The 21,503-nt window shown below is 44.4% G+C and overlaps 1 non-coding gene across 1 annotated transcript; it reads left to right on the plus strand.

Moving 5' to 3' along the window:
• The first annotated feature begins 4,711 nt into the window (after nt 1–4,711).
• On the plus strand, nt 4,712–4,785 carry TRNAD-GUC. Its single transcript has one exon. It is a non-coding gene; the product is annotated as a tRNA-Asp (tRNA).
• The last annotated feature ends 16,718 nt before the right edge of the window (nt 4,786–21,503 follow it).

The raw sequence follows: 21,503 nt of genomic DNA on the forward strand, positions 1-21,503 counted from the left end.
CAGCTTTGATTTTGTAATAGCTTTGTGAATAGAAAAGTGGAAAGCCGACAGAATAAGCACTTTTCTTATCTATAGATAACGCAAGAGAGAACTTATGACCTCGCGGATGGAGAGGGAATCAAACCCCTGGTTTTCCTATCAATACTTTGGTTTTCAAGACCGACTCTTTCAACTGCTCAGAGGGAAGGAGGAATCCATGAAAATGCGTTTCGCTATGGCCAGGGAATGATGAATCCATTTCGAACCCTTGGTAAGCGATTTTTCAACCATGCTTTAGCCGGAGCTGCTTTTCTTAGATCGAATCTTCTGCCCCACCTACAGCTGTTTGAGTAGAGAAAGCGACCACCCGTACCATTTCCGCAAGAGGTGATTGAGTAGTGGTTGCTTGCGGAGTCCCTACCCCTACTAAGGGTAAGGCACGCCATCTGACTTCCTGCAACCAATGACTGCCATCTTGTATTGCTAGTTCTGTCAATCCTTTTTCTTTTGTTTCTCTTACCATGTTTTCCATGCTATGTGCTTCCTCCAATACTGGAACTGGGGCTGCCCTATATTATCTAGTCATGCGCTACTGCGCAACAGCTTTCGCGCTAGCCGTTTCTTGGTGGAACGGATTCGTTACAAGAAAGCGGCCCTTCTTCTCCTTATCCTTATCTTGATCCTTCTCCTGGCAAAGAGCCACTCTGTTAACCAGCCAGAGGGGGCAGGGCTTTGTTTACCGGAACCAAGAGAGTCACAAATCCTAGAATCCGGAGAGGCGGACTAGGCAGGGAAGGGGGGAGCATACGAATAAAGAAACCCCTCCAGTACGAGCTAGAGCAAAAGGCCTAGACTAAAATAGTGGTCGAAATAGAGGTCGCTTACGATTTAGCAATAGGTTGCATGTTGCTTGCAATCAATCCGAAGGTCGCTCGCCATTTGCAATCCGAAGGTGAGAGAGTGCTTGCCATACCAGGGCTTTTAAGCCGCCATGTGCAATACTTGACGACATTCTTCAAGAATAGTCATGCTGCCTCCTCTGTTGTGCAATCTCTAGGAGCTGCCACGAACATGCCATATTTAGAGAATCGATCCACAACCACCATAATTGAACCACACCCCTCTGACTTTGGCAAGGCCACAATGAAATCCATGGAGACACTCTCCCACGGTTTCTTCGGTATGGGGAGTGGCTCTCAAGCAGATATTCTCGAAAGCCTCACGTAAGCCTAGAAGCTTGAAAGCCAATTCCTTGTTGTTCAAACTCAAAAGCTAAAGAGACCTAAAAGCCTATCTCAAAACCTGCGAGTGGCGCTATTAAGCCCACGAGCATTGTCTGAAGTTCTTTGTAACCTAGCCACTCGAAGAGGTTAACTCCCCTCTCGACAACCAGGACAGATCATAGGCCAGAAACTTGCAAGCCTAACATCAGCTGATCTACGACCACCCTGGGTTTGGGTTTCTAAGTGACCAACCTTTAGGCTGTCCCTATGGATGACTTCCAGGTCATACTCGGTATGGAATTCTTGCACACTGCAAAGGTTGTCCCAATGCCATTTCTTGGCTCTGTATGCATGATGGGTAAGAAAGCTTAGCTCAAAGAGATTTCACTTTTATAGTCAACCCACTTTGTTACTCTTTAGCAAGCTAGTCCAATCATTCAATAAAGGGCGAGGCTAGAACCAGCACGTCAACTTACCTCTTTGATCCCTTTCTCATCCCACCTCTATGATCTCCCTATCATATGTCGGTTCAGCAAGCGAGAGTCCGCCAATGTCCCAGGGTCCCAGGGACTCATTCTGATTGAAACAAGGGGTGGGTCTTTACCAACTTCAAAATCAAAGATTGTTGGGAAGCAACCAAACTACTGCGCGTGCTAAGCAATCAAACTACTGTGCGGGCACATTCGAACGCTTATGTCCAAAGCGACCAAGCCCTTGGCTTTCATGGAGGATGTTTTCCTGCTTTGCAGGCATACATTGTCCTGTGTGCATCAATGTTCACGTCCGATCACTTATTTAGTGTTGGGAAAGATATTCCCCGTTGTTGACCACAGAAAGCTGAACAGGTCATTAATCCTGACATCATCAACATCGACAGCTGGGGAGTGGTTTTTTTCTGGGCTGGTGGGGGCCTTTCCATTCGCTTTCCTTTCACATCGGTGTTACAAGGCCCAGTTTGGCCAGCCTGATCCATCTCAGATGCCTTGCACTTTTTTAGCGCCAAGTGTAAACCGGAGTGGCAGGTCGGCTAGAAGGTTTTTTTAATCCTCAATGGGACCAGATGAAAAAGCTCCTCCGTGGTCTACGTACGAAATATTGAACACAAGGTCGGGCGTTCGCCCAAAGCACTTTCCTAATGAATAACCAACTGGAGCAAAGCGATTGACCATGTCATGGAGCTATTTCACTGGCTGCTCTTCTTAGCAAACTGACCGGGGAAGGAATCTGGTGGATTTCCCGATCGAAGAAAGGAAAGATCACTAATGAAAGGGTAAGTTTCATTCAGGGCTTGACAATCCAACCCTTTCGATCCTGATCTGAGCCATCTATGTTCTCAATGGGCACACATACCTTCTCTTCCGACTGAAGACTAAGCTTCACCTTGGAGCTTCAGCCCAGGCCAAGCAAAGTTGTACTGCACTTAGACGGCTGCTCCCTAGATCGGGTAGGCGGTAGTAGCTTTTTACGATATGCAGGAAACAGTCCTGGTCGGCCCTGCCCCAATGCAGCTTCGGAGTCTGTCGGCAATGCAGTGGAGAAATGGATCTTATGGTTTGTTTCAGTGGGAACTCCCTCAATCAGTTCTCCCATGGAAAGATCTCTGGGGTTGATCACCCAATTTGACCTGCCGGCGGTGCCTTCGGCCACGGGCAGGGAGCTAGGATGATCGGAGGTCTACTACAGGCTATTGCATCTTTCTTGGAGAAGCAGCAACGGCCTTAGACAACCAAGCAACTCCATAGCGCCAACTAGGTTAGCTTCCTCTGCTTCCAGTGGCGGGACAACCACTGATGTGGAAAAAACAAAGGCTAGGTAATGTCTCTCCAACTAGCTCTACCCTGGTCACTAGGTCAATAATCGGCCCGGTGGTTCTTCGAATCATGGACTTTCTTAAACATTCGAAAAAATTTGATTGATTGATACGAGTTTCTTTTCTGTTACGATGGACCAATGGTCAATCTTTTTTTATCATACCAAGGGTGGACTCTGCTTTTGGAATACCGACTCGACAGATTTCTCATGACCCCGAGACTAAAGTAAAACCACCATCGATTGTGAAAAGACTCTTTGGTTAGAGGGACTAACCTACTCTCCGCCTCTACAAGCACACACTCGTAGGCGGGTAGCTTCTCACCTTCGGCCTACCGATTATCCGCTTTCGGTCAAGTTACCTACACTTGGTAACGTTGCCTTAGCTCGCTCCGTCTTCCATCCCAGAGCGGCAGTCAAACGGGGGTGTGAATGCGAGATGCCAGCAGAATGATCGGCCGGACAGAAGCTAGGGCTACTTCCTTCCCACCGTGTCCTTCCTTGTGTGTCGGAGCTGTGTGGTATTCATTCTCGTTCGGCTCTTGGAATCACATCCAGCAGTGGTTGGAACAGCTAGCAAAATCTAACCACTTCACCTACTTCATTGCCCCCAACCGTCTCCTGTACCTCTATTGAAACAAAATGGTTTCATGTTCCTTCATCGATTGGTTATTCCTCTCCGTTCATATCTCCTTCTCCAATTTCGATCTCGATTAGTTCACAAGATTGAATGGCCAAGTCTTCAGACTGACATTCCGTTGGCGGAGGGAACGGACCGAGACCCTTACCTATCTTTTCCCACCCAATGCCCACCCCACCCACCGCCTTGGGTTAGTGTGAAGCTATCTATGATAGATGCCCGCTCCCTATACGCCAGCGAAGCCGAGACCCATGCCGCTACCTGCATAGACTATGTGTGTTATCGAGTCACGAGTAACGAGCTATGCTACTGAGCCTACTACAACTATTGTACCTATTTACCGATGCTACCATTGTTCCTACTCCTCCTGATTGATCGCACTTGCTATAGAGGGATTGATTGAAAACAAAGAAATTGGTTTCCTGCCACCACTGCACCCTCAAGAGAGGGATAGATTGGAAAACATATCTCGCTTTCGCCCCTATTTGAGTAAGGCGCGCGAAAGAAAGAAGCAAGGGCCCAACTATATACAATGGCTAGCTGATCTACGACCACCCTAGGGGTGAAAGCGAGCCTTTGGCTCACCTTGTTTTGGCGCTAATGCACGCTATGGAGTTGCTTGGTTGTCTAAGGCCGTTGCTTGTTTGCTTGGTCGATCCAACATCAGGTGATGGGAATAAGATGGAAGGTCAAAGTCTTTCTATTTCTTTCACTCCCATTCAATCAAAGAAAAATCATTGAAGTTGGAGTATTTTAAACTATCTTCACATTTGATCAAGTACTGCATAACCTCCAAATAACTGGTATGGCTATCGAGAATACCTCACTAATCAATCCCTTTCTTTTCTCCGGTGACCCAAGGACCACCACAAGGCAAATTGAAACAGCCTTAGTAGTCCCTTTACCACTAGAAAGTCCTTTACGACTACATGATTGGACTTTCGCCCCAAGTCTTCTTCACCCAGCTATTGAAGGAGTAGCTAGGCTGGCCAAAGGTCTTCCCTCAATGAAAGGAGTTATAATAATTCTAATTTTTTTTAGGCTGTACACCTAATTTTTTGGGATTGTAGTTCAATCGGTCAGAGCACTGCCTTGTCAAGGCAGAAGCTGTGGGTTCAAGCCCCATCAGTCCCGACCTAGGATCCGATGAATCAATCAATTCTCTTTCCCTCGAAGCTTTTATGGCTTGGGGTGGGGGTGGAGTGCGGCGGAGCGATTAGTACATGTTGACGTCCGAAAGTGCTTCGACCATGTAATGTAGATCATAAGCATCTATTGGATTTACTGGCAGAACAGATCGATGGTCCTATCTTCTTGGACCACTAGGGGGGATCCCCCTATTAGGTTGTTTGCTATGCCTTTTTTCAATAGGAGCTTTAGATGCTATTGATAGTAAAGGATAGGATGTTCAGTGATCGGTGTAAAATCCCAAAAAGCACTTGAAGATTGCTAATAGAGCCTAACGGGCTAGTCAGTCGGGCAAAAACAAAAAGTCATTTCAGGTAGATAGAGGGAAAACACTAACTCTTTAGGTATATTGTCTCTTTTCCCACTTCCAATGCCCTTGCTTTCGCTGGTACCTAGACCACTGGTGTGGGTTCGCCCCAATCTACTAACACAGGATCTAGAGACCAACCCCGGGCAAGGTTACATTAGTACGGTCAGTAAAGAAGGAAAGGAATAGTTAGAACACGAAAGTCGTAAAGCCTAGCTATTCTCCCTCGATGGTCTGACCCTCCATTTAGGCTCGTTCGTTTAGTAGAGCGAATAAGGTCTATTTCGTTTGAAATTCCTTGATCAAAATATGACTGATGAGCTAAGGTAAGGGGAGTTGCGCCCTATTCTTCTTGCCTTTCTCTCGGTTCTGGGATGATGGCTGCTGAAAGCATTCTAGGATTGTGTCAAGGTATAGCTTTAAATCCTTTCCCCCGCGTGAGTGGACGAGCAAATACATTGAATTTCAAAAGGCATTACTATCTCGCCCAGATAAATATCCTATTCTTGTGCCAGGTGCTAGAGTTTACCTAGTACTTTCAGTTCCATATCTAGTTGACCGAGTCAGTAAGATACAGCCAAAAAGCCACATGGGGAATTGAAAAACCTTCCTTCCTTTCACATGGAGGAAGAAGGGATCCTCCCTCAACAACATGACTTGACCTACCAACTGACCTTGAAAATGCTGATGATTGTGTGCAGCCTCCTCTTCGGCAGACAAGTTGCAGCAGCAGAGGTACTTAAGGGCGTGCAGCAATTTTACCACTGTTAAGTTCCTAGGATTGGCATGTTCATCCGTGTAGCTCAGCACACTAGAAAGAGGTGGCAGCTGCATTATCATGGTGGTTGAAGGTCGAAAGACCATGGATTCGTCATTGGCAGCTCTGGTAACCCATATATATAGGAATGGAAACAGAATCACCTTAATACTAAACCGGATTGAGCCCGGGATCTTCTTGGAAATGGGAAGATCTAGGATAGGCGGAGCAATATACGAGAAATAGATGCTCAGCTTGCAATGTCCGATAACGGCACTAAAGTAGTGAATCTATCGGCACCATAGTAGTGGCATACAACTTTGGACCTAACGACCGGCCCCGTAACCTTTCAGAATGGGGGATCCCCATTGGCAACAACCACGCCTTCCATACTTACCTTACCCACGATCTATTCGTAGTTGCATCAGTTCAAGTGCCAAATTCAAATCCGTATGCTAATGATCGAGACGCATATAAAATTGATCGCCTTACAACACGCCCTGCCTTTGACTCTATGGGCGCCTATAAGCTCTTCAGTTTTAGTGATTCCCCTTTTATCTGATGCCTACTACCTATGATAAAGGCAGCCAGAAGTCCATGGCTGGCTGACATATCACGGTTTTGCCATCAGAGGGAGGGGATGGAAAGAAAGGAGTAGATCACCTAGCCGATCCCAAACATCTTCAAGTTTTCCTAAACCAACATATCATCTTGTTTTTACCGAACCATAACCATCCTCTCTGGTTTCTCCTGATCCAACATATCCCGATTCCTCCACATCATAAGATGCATTGGTAGACGTGGGGTTCCGCACTCAAGTCTCCTTAAAAATAAGGTCAGCCCGGGAGTCTTAGTTTAGCGTCCTTTAGTTTCCTTGGGTTTAGGAATTGTCTTTTTTTGGTACAGAGTGAAGAAAGCAAGCAAGTCCTTCCACGAAGAAGAAAGTCCTGAGCGCTAGCTGATCGTAGACCAAAGAAGCAACAGCTGAGCTAGCTCTCACATTACTAAGATGCATTAGTACGAGCATCTTCTTCTTGGTTGGTAAGTGTTTGTATTCTTCTCTTGTGTACCTCTCTTGGTTTGTTTTCTCTATAATAGATATATTCAGTGTTTTCCAACCTGCAAATCTGACAACTAGTTTTGTCAGAAGACAAGAAGAGAGAGGTAAGGACAGGAAGGAAAGCATAACACATTCTCTGATTTTACCGCCTCATTAGCACACGCATGCTTAGAGCTTCTAAGTAAAACAAAGGGAGATTTTCCCACTAGAAGCCTGCACTGTGCTGAATGATAGACGCCCTAGCAGGAGATGCCTTATCCGATAGGATGAAAGAGCTCTTTTCATTCCTAACTTTTTGCCCAGACGCTTTTTTATACCTTTCCAAGAATGTAATGAGTGCAGAGATAGACTTTTGACTTCCATTGGTGAAGAGAATAGTTTCATCTGTGTAAAGTAGGTGGCTGATTGGTTGACAAGCACGAGGGCTTCTTTAGAAGGGTTTCATTTTGCCTTCAAGCATAAGTTTAGACCTAGACTAAGAACCTCTTCTGCAATAATAAACAAACTTGGTTAGAAAATAACCTTGTTTGAGACCTCTAGACATTGTCCGACAATCCACACATTTCCCCGTTCACCATAACTGAAAACCAAGAGCTAGTAATACATCTCCTGATAATATCTGTAACCAGATCAAAAAATCTAAACCTTTCCTTCCTTGCTTTTGCGTCTGATGATGCATATGTCGTGCCTAATTATGTGTATGCTTGTGCGTGTGTATATGTGTATACTGCTTTGGATGCATACGGGAGTGCTGCTTCGGGGAAGAAGGGGGGCCGAAGAGGGTCCAACACTCAACGAACAGATTTTGTGAGCGATTCTCCCTTTTCCCTAACTCCGCTCGCCTCGGTTTTAGAATTTCATTTCCAAGGGTGTTCCGAGTCACTCTTGAAATTCTTCGCTCGTAAGGTGAGCACTGAAGCTTCTTTGGCGAGGGCAGGGCGATTATAGGTGATGTCTCATGGGAGACCTCCCAACAGCGTAGAATGATCCAACAAATGAAAGAAAGGATCGGTTTTGTCAAGCATTGGTTGCAACATCGAAATTTGACTTCCCCTGTAGAAACAGAAGAAGTTTGAACCCGTCTAGTTAGTGAGTTAATGCCTTCTATGATCTATGAATTGATTGCTTCTATCACAAACACAGAGACAACTTCGTGTAGAATGTGCCATGCCACCAGCAGGCCGAAGAAGAAGCATGGGAATCGGCCCAGGAACTCGCACGAGCGGTAGAGAGGCAGAATTCTCTAATAAAAAAGAAGGCTTTTTTAAACTAATAGCTATTTGCTATTTTCTTTCGGCGTTGGAGAGGAAGCTATTTTTTGTTTGATAGAAAGTTCGCTTCACCATGATTTGACAGGTTTCAAAGTGGTTCGAATCCACTGATTCATTCAAGGAGAGGAGACAAAATGTAAAACGGACTGCAAACTATAGGGCGCGTGCTATAGAAAGACATGTGGCTGTGGAATAGGATGGGCACCTATATCGAACCTGCCCGGCCTTCTCACAAATACCCCCCGCAACCAATGTGGGCTAGTAGAGGCCGGAGGTCCACTTGCTTCTAACTTTCTACACCTTCTAACATCCATCTCGAAATGAGTTACCTCGTTATGTTATTTGCTTTTCTTCTTCATCTCCTTCGTCTCCTCTTCAATCGGAAGAGAGCACTCCAACTTCTATACGTTATTCTGTCCGTGTCTTTGAAGAAGAAATGGTAAGATCCTTACAACCCCTCATATCATAGAAAGGGATAGGCCATCCTTCATGACTGCAGGAAGTCGATCATAATGGAATATACACCCTCATTCTGTATGGGTGGTCGATTTTCATATCATGGAACACCCCGTATGAATGAGGCAGTACAGTACACTGAACACCAACCCAATCTCAATTTCCTAGGTATGCTCCTAGACTAAAGACAAAGCTCTTTGTTCTCTTTCACTACACCTATCGGACACAGATTGGAGTCATAATGACGAAAGGGAGGCAAAACAAGATCATTAAGATTGAAGCATCTATATATATAATCGGAGTTGGGAAAGGTACAAGTGGGAAAAGGCATACCTAAGGGCTTCAAAGTCGAGTTATAGGCAAGCAAGCAAGTAGGTAAGTAATCGAACAGAACTAAATGGATAGCTGTTAATTGTAGCTCGAAATCCAAATCTGTCTTAACAAATCCGCCCGAAAATCGATTAGAAGGCATCCCTATAGCCTCAAAGCCATATCCGAACTCGAGATTTTATTAATACAACCAGGCCATAGAAAGAAAGTAAGTCAGGTAAGACAGGTCAGGTTAGAAAGATAGGACAAAGTCAAGAATGAATAAGTAGTTGGATTCGGTTATCAAATCTATAGTAGCTAGAGTTGAGTAGACTATTTTTGGCAATATTCATTCTCAAATGAGGATTGAAGAGGACAATATTGTGAGACTTTAATCCTCCCTTCAACAGAACTGGTCTGATTCTACTCTCTCTGATCTCAAGATTGCCAATCAAAACCTTACCACTCTTCTTAGAAGAGAAGAAGCTCTCATGAGAGAGAAATCTAGAATGAAATGGTTGAAAGAAGGGGACAGAAAGACTCAGAGCATTCGGTAGGGCTCAGTCCAGCCTCATTTTTTTGGTACGCTCTAGTCACACTCTCTTTGTCTGCTCAGCTAGCTCATCAAGGGTTGGTGGGCGGGAGAAGCTGATTGTTCAATGCGATAGCTATACATACAAAAGATTGAATACAGGGTTCGGGCATCCATCTTCCTTTCTTTCGAAGAGGGGAATGCCTTATCTTGTCGGCGTAGATGAAGCGAAAGCTTAGCACTCGAATTACCTCTCGTATACTTGATTCATTCATTAGAAAGGGACTCGTACTACTAGAATAATAGGCCTTGCATATCTATCCCGCCCAGCTCACTGTTCGAATAAAGCGAAGATCTTTCTATCCACCATCAAGTATAAATTACCAAACCTCCCAATAAGTGGCTCACAACGTTCGCTATAAAGAATGATTCGAGCTCAACTAGGCTAGCTATAAAGAATGATTAGCTATAATGAGTAATTATCTATAAAGTCTTTGCCCCAATGCGTCAATTAGAAATGGGGTTGGCACTCAAGGAGAATTTGATTCTTCTGTTGGTCCACATGACTAAACTCTCTATTGCTGGTACACCAATATCATCGACTTATTCGTAATCACTTGCTTTCGTAGCTTTTGCAGCTCTTCCAATTCCAATTGTTAGCTCTAAACTGGCCCACTACACCTTCTCTTCAATATGCCTATTCTCCGTAAGATCTTCTAACTCGTACTGATGACCCATTAACTAAATAGAACAAGGAGTTTCCCCATTTAATGTATAGGGTTTATGATATGATACAAGAGCAGGAGGCCCCATACTCGATCGGGCCTTTGGGTCAACCTATTATCGACGCTGTCAGTATAGATCTTTGGTTATATCACTGAGTTGGTTACTTAGTGAGACAGTAACCACGAGCTTCACGCATTGGGCAATGCCTTCTTTTCTATGAACACCCCACCACTCCACAGAATGATGAACTTTGCCAGTCTTCCCCTCCGACCCGACCAGGAGAGAACACACGGTCAAGCCAAGCCCTTACCCGCCGCTACCATATAGTATTCATCTTCTCCTTCGTCTGGTCGAGAAGGGAGGGGAATTGGACCGTGACTCTTCTATTACATTACATTACGGAGAAGGCCATTCTCGTCATGAGCAATCCACATCCTACCATAGTGCCCGGAGAACCAAGCTTGCTTAGCTTACCAACCGAAGAAAACTATAGCAGTGGTCGTAGACCAGCTTGACCACCGGGAGAGAGTGCTTGTAGATCAGCTTGACCGCAGGCTGGTTGTAATTCTGATTGTAAATCAAGAAAACTACTACGCTAATGCGCCCTCTATTAGGAAAGCAGGCTGTGGGTGGAGATAAAAGCCATAAATTATACGAGTGAAGCAAGATAATAACGCAAGGAAAGCGGGTAAAAGCAAGCGAGATCAGAACCATTCCTTCATGCGCACTACCCGACTCACTTCTTTCTAATTCCGCAAGCCCACCTACCGCCAACTCCATTTGAATTGATAAATCAATGTTAGGTTCCGATGCATCCGAACGGACCCCTCTAAGTGTATACAAGACTGATGGGTGGGGATTGAATCGATGACTCAAATTGCCCCTATCAATATGATAGTCCTTTTGACCCTTCGCTTGCCAAGAAGAGATAGCCTAAGCTGATAAGGGAATAGTCGAATGTCAACCCCTACATGGGAGGATATGGTCAAAGCATTTAAGAATCAGTACTCCTACAACACAGAGATGGAATTGACCAAAAGAGATCTGGAGACAACCCGACAAGAAGTGAGGGAAGGTTTCACCTCATTTTTTATATGCTTTCGTAAGAAGGCCGCCCAAATGTGGGACCACCCCTCTGAGAAAGAACAAGTGAGAATGTTGATTAAAAATCTCCAACCCCAGTATGCTACGTTAGCGTGCAGTAGTTTGATTGCTTAGTCGAAAGGTGCATGCGTTTGAACGTATGTCGGATCGGCTTGCTATGCCGGCTTCTTTGACTTGATTCTTCTCTGAAGGCTACGTCAAGTAGCCTTCCACTGACTCAACGGATGGAGAGAAGCGCGCAAATAGAGCCAGATGTTACTTAGGCAATTTCAACCGACACTTCAACCACTAAAATAGTAGTGAATTCTTGAAAGAATTCTCAATGGTGCCGAAATCTCTCAATAAAGCAGCTAGGCCGTACCGCCTTACTCATAAAGGGGGCTTTACCCTCACGCCAGACAACACAAGTAGTCTTCGTAGCTATACTATATCAAATAGCCTAGGGCTTATTGAATAACTTAGTCGAAGAAAGTGAGATTTTGGTTATGAAATAGCTTAGTTGGTTGAAGGTAAGTGAAAGAGTTCAACTAACCTTAGTTGTTCTACAAAGGGGAAAAGCCCACGAAGCGGTTACAGAGTCACTTAGCAGTCTACAAAGGGAAAGGCGTCGGTATGGAGTTGCGTCAGCTGTGGATATAGACTAGGCTAAGGAACGGAGTCAACAACTATGGACCGAGACTACACTTATTAACAAGGAAGATTGATTGAGCAAAGAAGTCAAGAAACAAAGCTGCTTCTCTAATAGCCCCATTGAATAGGAGGGCGATCAGCTCAACCACTAGGAGAGAGTGCTCGTAGATCAGCGTACTCTCTATTGGGCTCATCCCTCGCTTGGTTCTGGCGTGCGACAGTGCTCATGGAGCAATCAAACTACTGCGCTAGCAGCAAGAAAACCACTGACACCCTTGTTTATCTTTATCCCTAGGCTTTCTCCTCGAAACAGGAGAGGGATTTGGGCAGTGGGAAGTAAGGGACGTCGAGTCTGACAAACAGGGTGACAAAATGACTCGGACATAGCAAGGTAAGATATAGGCAGTGGCTGGCAAGGATTATCGAAAAAGGGAAAAGGGAAAGGTCTATCCAGAGGTCCCTAACCAACTAATCTTGTTGATAGCTAGCTTTCTGACCCGTGCCTTTGGCATAAAAGCAGGCATAATACCTTTTTAGATGCATGGCATTGAGAGGATCTGCTCTAATCTTTATGTTTCCACTGACACCTAATTGATAACGAACCTGAATGGCTTTTTTAGGTCCAATTCCATCCATTTTTGTTGAGGCAATTCTTACTTGTTCATCGGGAACTGATCTAGCTCTTGAGATATATGACATTCTTAATCCTTCCTTTTACGTCTCTTCTTGGCTGGAACCATAAATGGGTTGTCTCCTCTAGGGATGGGGGTGGGCTAGCATAGGTCTGGTATAATTCATTATATAAGCTTGCCCCCCCCCCCCCCCCCGCTCCTTTCCCGGTAGTAGTTTCAATTCTTTGGTACGCAAGGCTTTTCTGGTCTTCTAGGATATTCGCACCGCTTGGGATCATTACACAAATTTCTCTGATGTGAAATGGAAAATTCAGCCAAATGACTATAAGCCCACATCACTAGTAATTTACCATGACTGGTGGTAGAATTTTGACTCGCGCCTCAACTCTTTTTCGAGAAGTGTCAAGCGGGATAGATTCATAGGTTTAAACCTTTATCCGCTTGGAGGGATGAATTTTCAATTTCTAAGGCTTCATTTTTCTCTGGCAAGCTGCTAGGGAAGCATTTATTCCCAAGTGATAGGGCTTGGAGTTCAGATTGATGCCTTAGTCCACTCCGAGATATAAATCTACCAATAATGGAAAAAGATATGCTCTAAAACCCCAACAGTAGGTTGATCAGTTACTATCTGGTAGGGACGGGAGACAAAACTGCCAGCCTATGCTTTAGCTAATGAGGCAGGCAAGCTACCTAGTGTTCCAAAGCTAAAAGGGAGTTCGCATCTTGTTCCCTTGTGTTCTTATTCCTTCCCCACCCGAACCAACCCACCTTGCTCAAAGATTGAAGTTTCGCAGCATTGATGTCTTGCTTTGAACACGTCCCTTGCTTGGGTGGGGTCTGACCAAGGTCTGTCCACCTATCCGGTTGGCTGCAAAGGTGCCTTCATCATTGATGATCTCACTCGGTTGCTGTTTCGTATTCAATTCATCTCCCAGTTTAGTAAATAGTCTATTTTATTTGAGATTCAATTTGCACCATATGATCATGATCAACGTGCTCACGTGCAACGATGGTCCACGATCAGCTAGCGCTCAGGGAGCAATCAAACTACTGCGCTAATGCGCCACGCTAGCAGCAAGAAAAGCCTTACCCATTCTTCTTTCCTTTTGCTTTTTCATGGATGTTTTGTTTGTGCTAACCTTGCATTATCATTACATCACTCAAATCACACACGTGCACTGCAAAGATTATCCCCGTACAGCCACGTGATGTAGTCATGAGCCCGGTGTTAAGACACGCGGTCCACTCATGGTGAAACTACAACTCTTAGCCTCGAACCTCCGAGTATATCAAAAAGGATGCATCATACAGGCACACATAAAACACGAGAAAAAAATGGCCTTAAAATCTCATGTTCGCGGGCCTCGACTGATGGTCGTTCCTAGGCCCAGTCAACTACTTACGACGACTTCGCCCTTATCTACCAGTGCTGGAGCCTCTCCTGCTGATGTCACCACTGGTTCAGGTACTTTCACTATACCTATGCTTATCTCCCATAAATAGACTGGCTTTGTTAAGGGAAGGCTCATCCATGAGAATATAGCTCTAGCTCATGAGCTTGCTACTGAACTGGACAAGAAAACCTTTGGGGGCAATGTTATCTTCAAAGTGGATATGGCTAAGGCCTATGATAGGATGGAATGGGAATTTCTTATTGCTGTTATAACAAAATTTGCTTTCTCTCCTCATTGGTGTAACCTGGTGCATGCTTGTATTTCCAACTGCTAGTAGGTGGTCCCGATGTGTTATTCTCTTCCTTTAAACCGATGGTTCTATTGGTCACCCATTCAAAATAAGCTGGCCACTTTGACTTTGATTAGCCAATAGAGTGTGGGGTAAAAAAAACCTCTTCATTTGCTCCCATTAATGACCACAAAGGCATACATAGAAGGCAGATGAGAGAAACCACTTGATGAACTAGTTATATTCTTTGTCTGAAGATGGGTTTGATTTTTTATTTTCAAGCGCTGCTTGAAAGGCTAGCTTTCTCTCTCGGTGGGTGAGCCCTATCGCTTGCTCTATGTAAAGGGGTGGGCTGCTCAGGGGGGCTTGCCTTGGCAATTGGTTCTGTTGTGAGGGGGTTACTAACTGCCGCCTTTCCAGGTAATCTGATGGTTCCAGATGAGGGTACGTCTAGCTCAAGGCTAAACGCGAGGAAAAGGAAACAACGAAGGGATCCGAATCAAACCTAAATGGGAATGACATGAAAAGTCTTTTTTAAAACCAATCATTAAGGGCATTACGACGATAGAGGAGAGGAATGGATAAAAACTCGTGATTGGTGTGGAGGGGAAGATCTGTTTATGAAATAGTTCAAGAAAAAGTCGTCTCATTTCCTTACTTCTTCATTCTATCTAATTCATTCACTTCAAGGCTGGTTTTGAACGCCACGTAATATCATCTTCAATCAACCGGAACCTACTCAACTGAAAGGAGAGAGCTTTCGGTGCGGCCACTAAAGAATTGCTTAATAACTAAATAGCTGCTTATATACGCTTACTAAAAGATTGACTTTTATTAGGCCAGCATGAAACTAAGAAAGAGAGATGTGCCTAAGGCGACATGCAAGCAAACTGTGCACGCTAAGAGAAGAGGAGAGATGTTCGCAATTACTACCAAAAGAAAGCCGCCCCTATTAGAATTAGAGTAAGGGGGCTTGTCACTTCCTTCGTACCTTCTTGGCTTAGGCTTGCAACTGAACTGACTTTATGGCCTTGCCGCCCGCCGCTAGCAGAAGCTAAGCACTTAAAACACGCGCTAAGAAACGTTACTTCTGTTGGCCTTTCTGTGCAACAGTCTACCTATATCCTTCATCCTCTTTCCTAGGGTACCCTGCTTACGTGATTCGAAAGCCAATTCCCAGGAAGAAGCCTTCTTTGTCACCTGTGATGGAAGCCTTCTCCTTTTCTACCTGCTTGGAGCCCTCAATAGCTCAATCAAAAAGGTATGATGGGGTCTCTCCTTCCATTCAATCGTCAAGCACATCTTCCTATCTATGCGGGCTTGAGTCTGATTTCCCTTTTGCTATTGTACCTAGCTCTCATAAGGTCGTCAACCAAGGTTTCATGTCCATCTTTGGCGAGCCCCCTTCCTTCATGTGTGCAGATAGCTCTTTTTTTCCCTGATTCCCTGAATCTTCATTATGGAGCTTTGCCATACCAGATCAATAGTCTCAACCGATAGCCCTCTTTGACCATGTCCAGGAATCCACTTCTTTACTATTTAAATAGAAACTGTTGGAATGAAGTCTCAGTAGACTTATGCCCTTCCAGCCCTGGTATTTCCTTCCCCGGTCAGTTTGCTAAGAAGAGCATCCAGTGAAATAGCTCCAAGACATGGTCAATTGGTCTGCTCCAGTTGGTTATTCATTAGGAAAGTGCTTTGGGAGAACACCCGGCCTTGTGTTCAATATTTCGTATGTAGACTTGTAATATCTATATCCAAATAAAGAGTTCCCAGCGAGGCGTTAGGAGCATTTCTCCCGATCCATTCCTATGATTGTGGTATAGTTCTAGCATATCATAAGTAACCTTCCTCTAACCCACCCTCTGCCCTTATCTCCAGAGGGGACCCTGGTCATGCACCGTATCGTACCTCGGGGTCAGTAGCAAACGAAAGCGAGCACGAAAGGTAGGCTTGGACCAGCTCCTTCACTCTTCCAGAATCTGATGTAAGAAAGATCTTCCTAGAATTTAACTCTTTCCCCTTCCTTATTAGGACAATATACAGAGGTTACAACCCAATCATAGCCATTCTTCTTGTTGAGGAGACCAGATGCTTGGTTCAGTCGTTTCTATGCCCCTTTGTCCAGAGGGAGGGATCTATTCCCGAATGGCTGACTCACCAATAAAGCTAGCAGTGGCGGCATTTCCTCTAGGAGGGATGAAAGAAGCAAAGATATTAGACTCAGCCCGAGCTTGAAATTGAACTTACCAATGCCGGATAGGAATTGATAATGGAAGAGGATAGCCACAGCCCATCCGATGATCGAATTGGGTGGTCCAAACTCAGCATCTTTAGCATCTTCCACGGGTAGTGACACAGGGGAGTGATCAATCGAATCGGGTTCAGCAGTTGGCCTTCAATCACTTTCCAATGGGTGGAGGTCTTGACAGAGCCTTTGCAGATAGATGGTTCGTGCCACCCGGAATGGTAGGGTGTATAGAAATGCCTATTGATAAAAACTCTATTATTTCTGATCCACTTCGCAAAGCACAAGAGGCAGGGCGGGGAAGCAAGGCATATCGATTTTTCTATTTATGGAGATAGAATCCGTGATAAACAGTACCATCATTCGTTGTCTACCATACCCTATTTCCTTCTTTAAAAAAAAATCCGTGAGTTCCTTCATCGAGGGCATTTCAAGTAAAACAAGGCAACCAGTAACATCCATGATGATAATGAGCCACAGTATCGACACATGATCGCGGATGGGGCTCCAGTGTGGGGTATATTGGAAGATATCCCACACCAGTATGGGAATGGGAAGCAGTTTTCTGTTCGGGAGTGTGGTCTATGCCAGCACTCCCATGTGTCTATCTCTCTCTTCCTTAAAACAAGGGGGTAGAGGTGTCTTTTCACATGGGGAGGAGAGAGATAGACTCATGGGAGTGCTGGCGTAGGCCACACTCCCGAATAGAGATATTTTACCCAATATATATATGAGGAAAAAGAAATATATATATATATATATATATATATATATATATATATATATATATATATGAGGAAAAAGAATGCTACCTAATCGTGGATGGGGCTCCTCTATGGTGTGGGGTATACTGGAAGATATCCGGCATGCCACCTGAGCTCGGATGGAGAGAAGGATTTCCAAGGAAGATATCCGGCATGCCACCTGAGCTCGGATGGAGAGAAGGATTTCCAACTTGGTCATCGTCAGATGTGCACATCCATTCGAGCCGTCCAAAGGGTACCTTGGCCACGTATTGAGCTCAGGTGGTGCACCGGACATCTTCCAGCATATCCCCGTGCCATTGAGGAGCCAAATCCCCTGATCACATGGTTCCAATGCCAGATTAAGGGTGTCAAAATGAAACTGGAATTGATCATTTACGATCAAATCGCATTGCAAAAAATGATTCGATTTTGATTTCATAGGTTCTCTTTCTGATTCGTTTTATTTTGCATTGCAAAATTGATGATTCTAAATTGAATAGGAACTTCAAAGAATCACGAAATTATATAGGGTTTTGAAAAGTTGAGATTGTCTTCGTTATCATTTCTCAAAACTGACACTACAAATTGCATGTAAACCAATTATAAACCAAGTAACGAAAACTGAATAGAAACTAAAAAATCACACATGAACCAAACCGATTGAGACCATTAACCAAAACACAAGAATGCGCAAAAGCACTATCTTGCACCTTATGAAATAAAAAATAACATCTATAATGATGCCTCTATGTATACTTTCATTGGTCCTGTACTGATGCAAGTGCTACATTGCCAGACACATGCTACACAACCGGACAGCGATCAGCTACCTGAAAATATAAATGCAATGGGGCCTACCATTTTGTTAGGCGCCTGATAATGCCCAGTAACCCCACGAGCAAAATTGTACATGGGACTAAGACGTAATACCTGACATGGCCAAGTTTTTACATCTGATTCCAATTGTGAGGTTATGATTGACAGAGTTGTACTACAAGGGTATCAAAAAATTTCTTAAAAAAAACGAAAGAAATAAAGAGAATATTATGACCGCAGAAGCTTCGGCGTCACCTACCTAATAAGGAATTATTTTACCCTCTTTTTTCCCCAAAAACCCCCAATCCCCTTCCCCAAACCCCCCCAACCAAACCCCACACAAAAAAAAAAAAAAAAAAACAAAAATTCTTCTCTAAAAAAAAAAAAAAAACAAATAAAAAAAAAAAAAAAAAAAAAAAATCCCCCCCCCCTTTTAAATTAATTTTCATTAAATTTAATTAATTTTTTTCTTATTCTTTTTTTTTTTTTAAATTTTTATTATCAAACATATATTAAAAAAAAAAACAAAAAATAAAAAAAAAAATCCTCCCCCTCCCCTCCTTTTCCCCCTTTTCCTCTCCCCCCCCCCTCCCCCCCCCTCTTTTTTTCTACCCCCCCCCTTCAAATCCCCTTTTTTCTTCCCTCTCCCCCCCCCCCTTTTCTTTCTTTTATTTTAAATATTAACCCTTCTAATTCTTTTCCCTCCCTTCCCCCTCTCTCTAAAAAATTTCTATTATATTTTCCCTTTTATTTCCAATCAAAAAATCCTCTTTTTTTTTTCCCCTCCCCTCCCCCCTCCCCCCCCCCCTTCCTCCCCCCCCCTCTCCCTAACCCTTTCTCCTCCCTCCTTCTTTCCACAATCTTCCAAATTTTTCCCCCCCCCCCCCCCCACCCCCCCCCCCCCCCCCCCTCAACCCCCTCTCCCCCCCTTCCCACACCCTTTCTAAAAAAACACTTATACCCCCCCCCCCCCCCCCCCCCCCCCCCCCCCCCCCCCCCCCCCCTCCTTCAAAAACAAAATTTTATTTTAATTTATTTTATTTTTTTAAAAAAACTATTTTTTTTACCCCCCTCCCCAAAAAAATTTTTTTTTAATTTTTTTTTTAAAAAAAAAAAAAATATAAAATTTTAAATATTTTTTTTAATTTTTTTTTTTATAAATTTTTTTTTTTAAAAAATAATTTTTATTATATTTTTTATTTTTTTTTTTTTTCCTTCTCTTTTCTCTTTTTTTTATAATTTCATTATCTCATTTTTTTTTCTTTTTTCAACTTTTCTTCTTTTTAAATTTCTTCATTATATTTTTAAAATTTAAAAAAAAAAATAAAAAAAAAAAAATTTTTTTTTTTTAAATTTTTTTTTATTTTAATATAAAAAATAATAAAAAATATAAATTTATTAATATAAAAAAATATATATTTTTTTTTTTTTTTTCTTTTTTTTTTTTTTTTTTTTTTTTTTTTTTTTAAAATTATTTTTCTTTTTCTTTTTTTTTTTTTTTTATTTTTTTTTTTATAATAATAAAAATTTTTTTTTATATATTATTATTTTATTCTTTTTATCTTTCCCCCCAACTATTTCTCTCAAACAATAACCTCTTTTTCTCCACTCTCTCTCCTTCCTCCAATAAAAAAAAATAATCCTATAAAATAAAATAAAAAATTAATTTATTCTTACCAAAAAAAAAAAATATATTTTATTAAAAAATCTTTTTTTTTTTAATAAATTTTTTTTTTTTTATTTTTATTTTTTTAATTTTTTATTTTTTTATTTTTTTTTTTTCCTTTTCCCTTTTTAAATCCCTAATAATCTTTTTTTTTTTTTTATTTTTTTATCATTATTTTAATATATTTTTAATTTTTAAAAAATAATAAAAAAATTTATATCATCTCCCTAATATAAACTTCTCAATACAAACTCAACCCCCCCAAAATTTTCTTCCCCTCCATTTCTCCTCCTCTCCCTTTTCCCCTCCTCCAATTTCTTTTTTCTCCCCCTCTAAACTCTTTTCCCCTCTTTCACTAATTAAACATTTTTTCTTTCTTTCCTTCCTTCTATCCACCCCCCCCCCCCCCCCCCACCCCCCCCCCCACACCCCCCCCCCCCCCCCCTCCCCCCCCCCCCACACAACCCCCCCACACCAAACCCCCCCCCAACACAAACACCTAAAACACCTAACAAAACAACCCCCCCCCCCCCACACCCACACACACAAACCTAACCTCCTAACAACAAAACAACAAACCATAAAAAATCCTCTTCTTTATCCCAAACAAAAAATTCCAAAAAACTACACATTACACAATTAAAAACCCCCCCCCCCCCAAACACCACAACAACCTTTTTAATCCCAAAAAAAAAAAAACTCCCCTCTCCCTTTTTTCCTCTACTCCCCCCCTCCCAACCAAATTCCCCAAATTAAAAAACACCTTCACCCCCCCCCCCCCCACCCCCCCTACAACAACACCCCAACAACCTCCCTCCCACCAAAACAAACCCCCCCCACCCCCACCCAACAAATCACAAAAACAAAAAACAAACCACCCACAAACCCCACAAAAACAACACCCACACACCCCACAACAAACAACAAAACAACACCCCCCCCACCCCCCCCCCCCCCCCCCCCCAAAACCCCCCACCCCCCAAACCCACCCCAACAAACCCCCCCCCCCCCCCCCCCCCCCCCCCCCCCCCCCCCCCCCCCCCAAACACCCCCCCCCCCCCCCCCCCCCCCCCCCCCCCCCCCCCCCCAACCCCCCCCCCCCCCCCACCCCCCCCCCCCCCCCCCACCCCCCCCCTCCCTCCCCCCACCCCCCTTCCCCCCCCCCCTTCCCCCCCCTCCCCCCCCCCCTCCCCCCCCCCCCCCCCCCCCCCCCCCCCCCCCCCCCCCCCCCCCCCCCCCCCCCCCCCCCCCCCCCCCCCCCCCCCCCTCCCCCCCCCCCCCCCCCCCCCCCCCCCCCCCCCCCCCCCCCCCCCCCCCCCCCCCCCCCCCCCCCCCCCCCCCCCCCCCCCCCCCCCCCCCCCCCCCCCCCCCCCCCCCCCCCCCCCCCCCCCCCCCCCCCCCCCCCCCCCCCCCCCCCCCCCCCCCCCCCCCCCCCCACGGCGGACTCGGCCATGTCACCGACCTCGTGGGACTCGGCCTCATCATCGGTCGTAGACGACTCGTGTGTCTTATGGTTCCCATTTTTCACTAGGACAAATGGGTTCTGCTCGGCCTCGGTCAGGCCACGTGTCAGTCACTGGTTGGCCGTCATTTTATGGCTCATCACTTGCCCCCCATTCATCAAGGCTCGGCTCGGCCTTGGTGATTATGCTTCTCTGATAATCGAATTTCCTTCTTACCGTCCGAGGCCGAGGTCTCTTGACATGACATTAAATGCTGTC

Source organism: Telopea speciosissima, chromosome 6 (genome assembly GCF_018873765.1).
Source record: "Telopea speciosissima isolate NSW1024214 ecotype Mountain lineage chromosome 6, Tspe_v1, whole genome shotgun sequence".
NCBI lineage: Eukaryota > Viridiplantae > Streptophyta > Magnoliopsida > Proteales > Proteaceae > Telopea > Telopea speciosissima.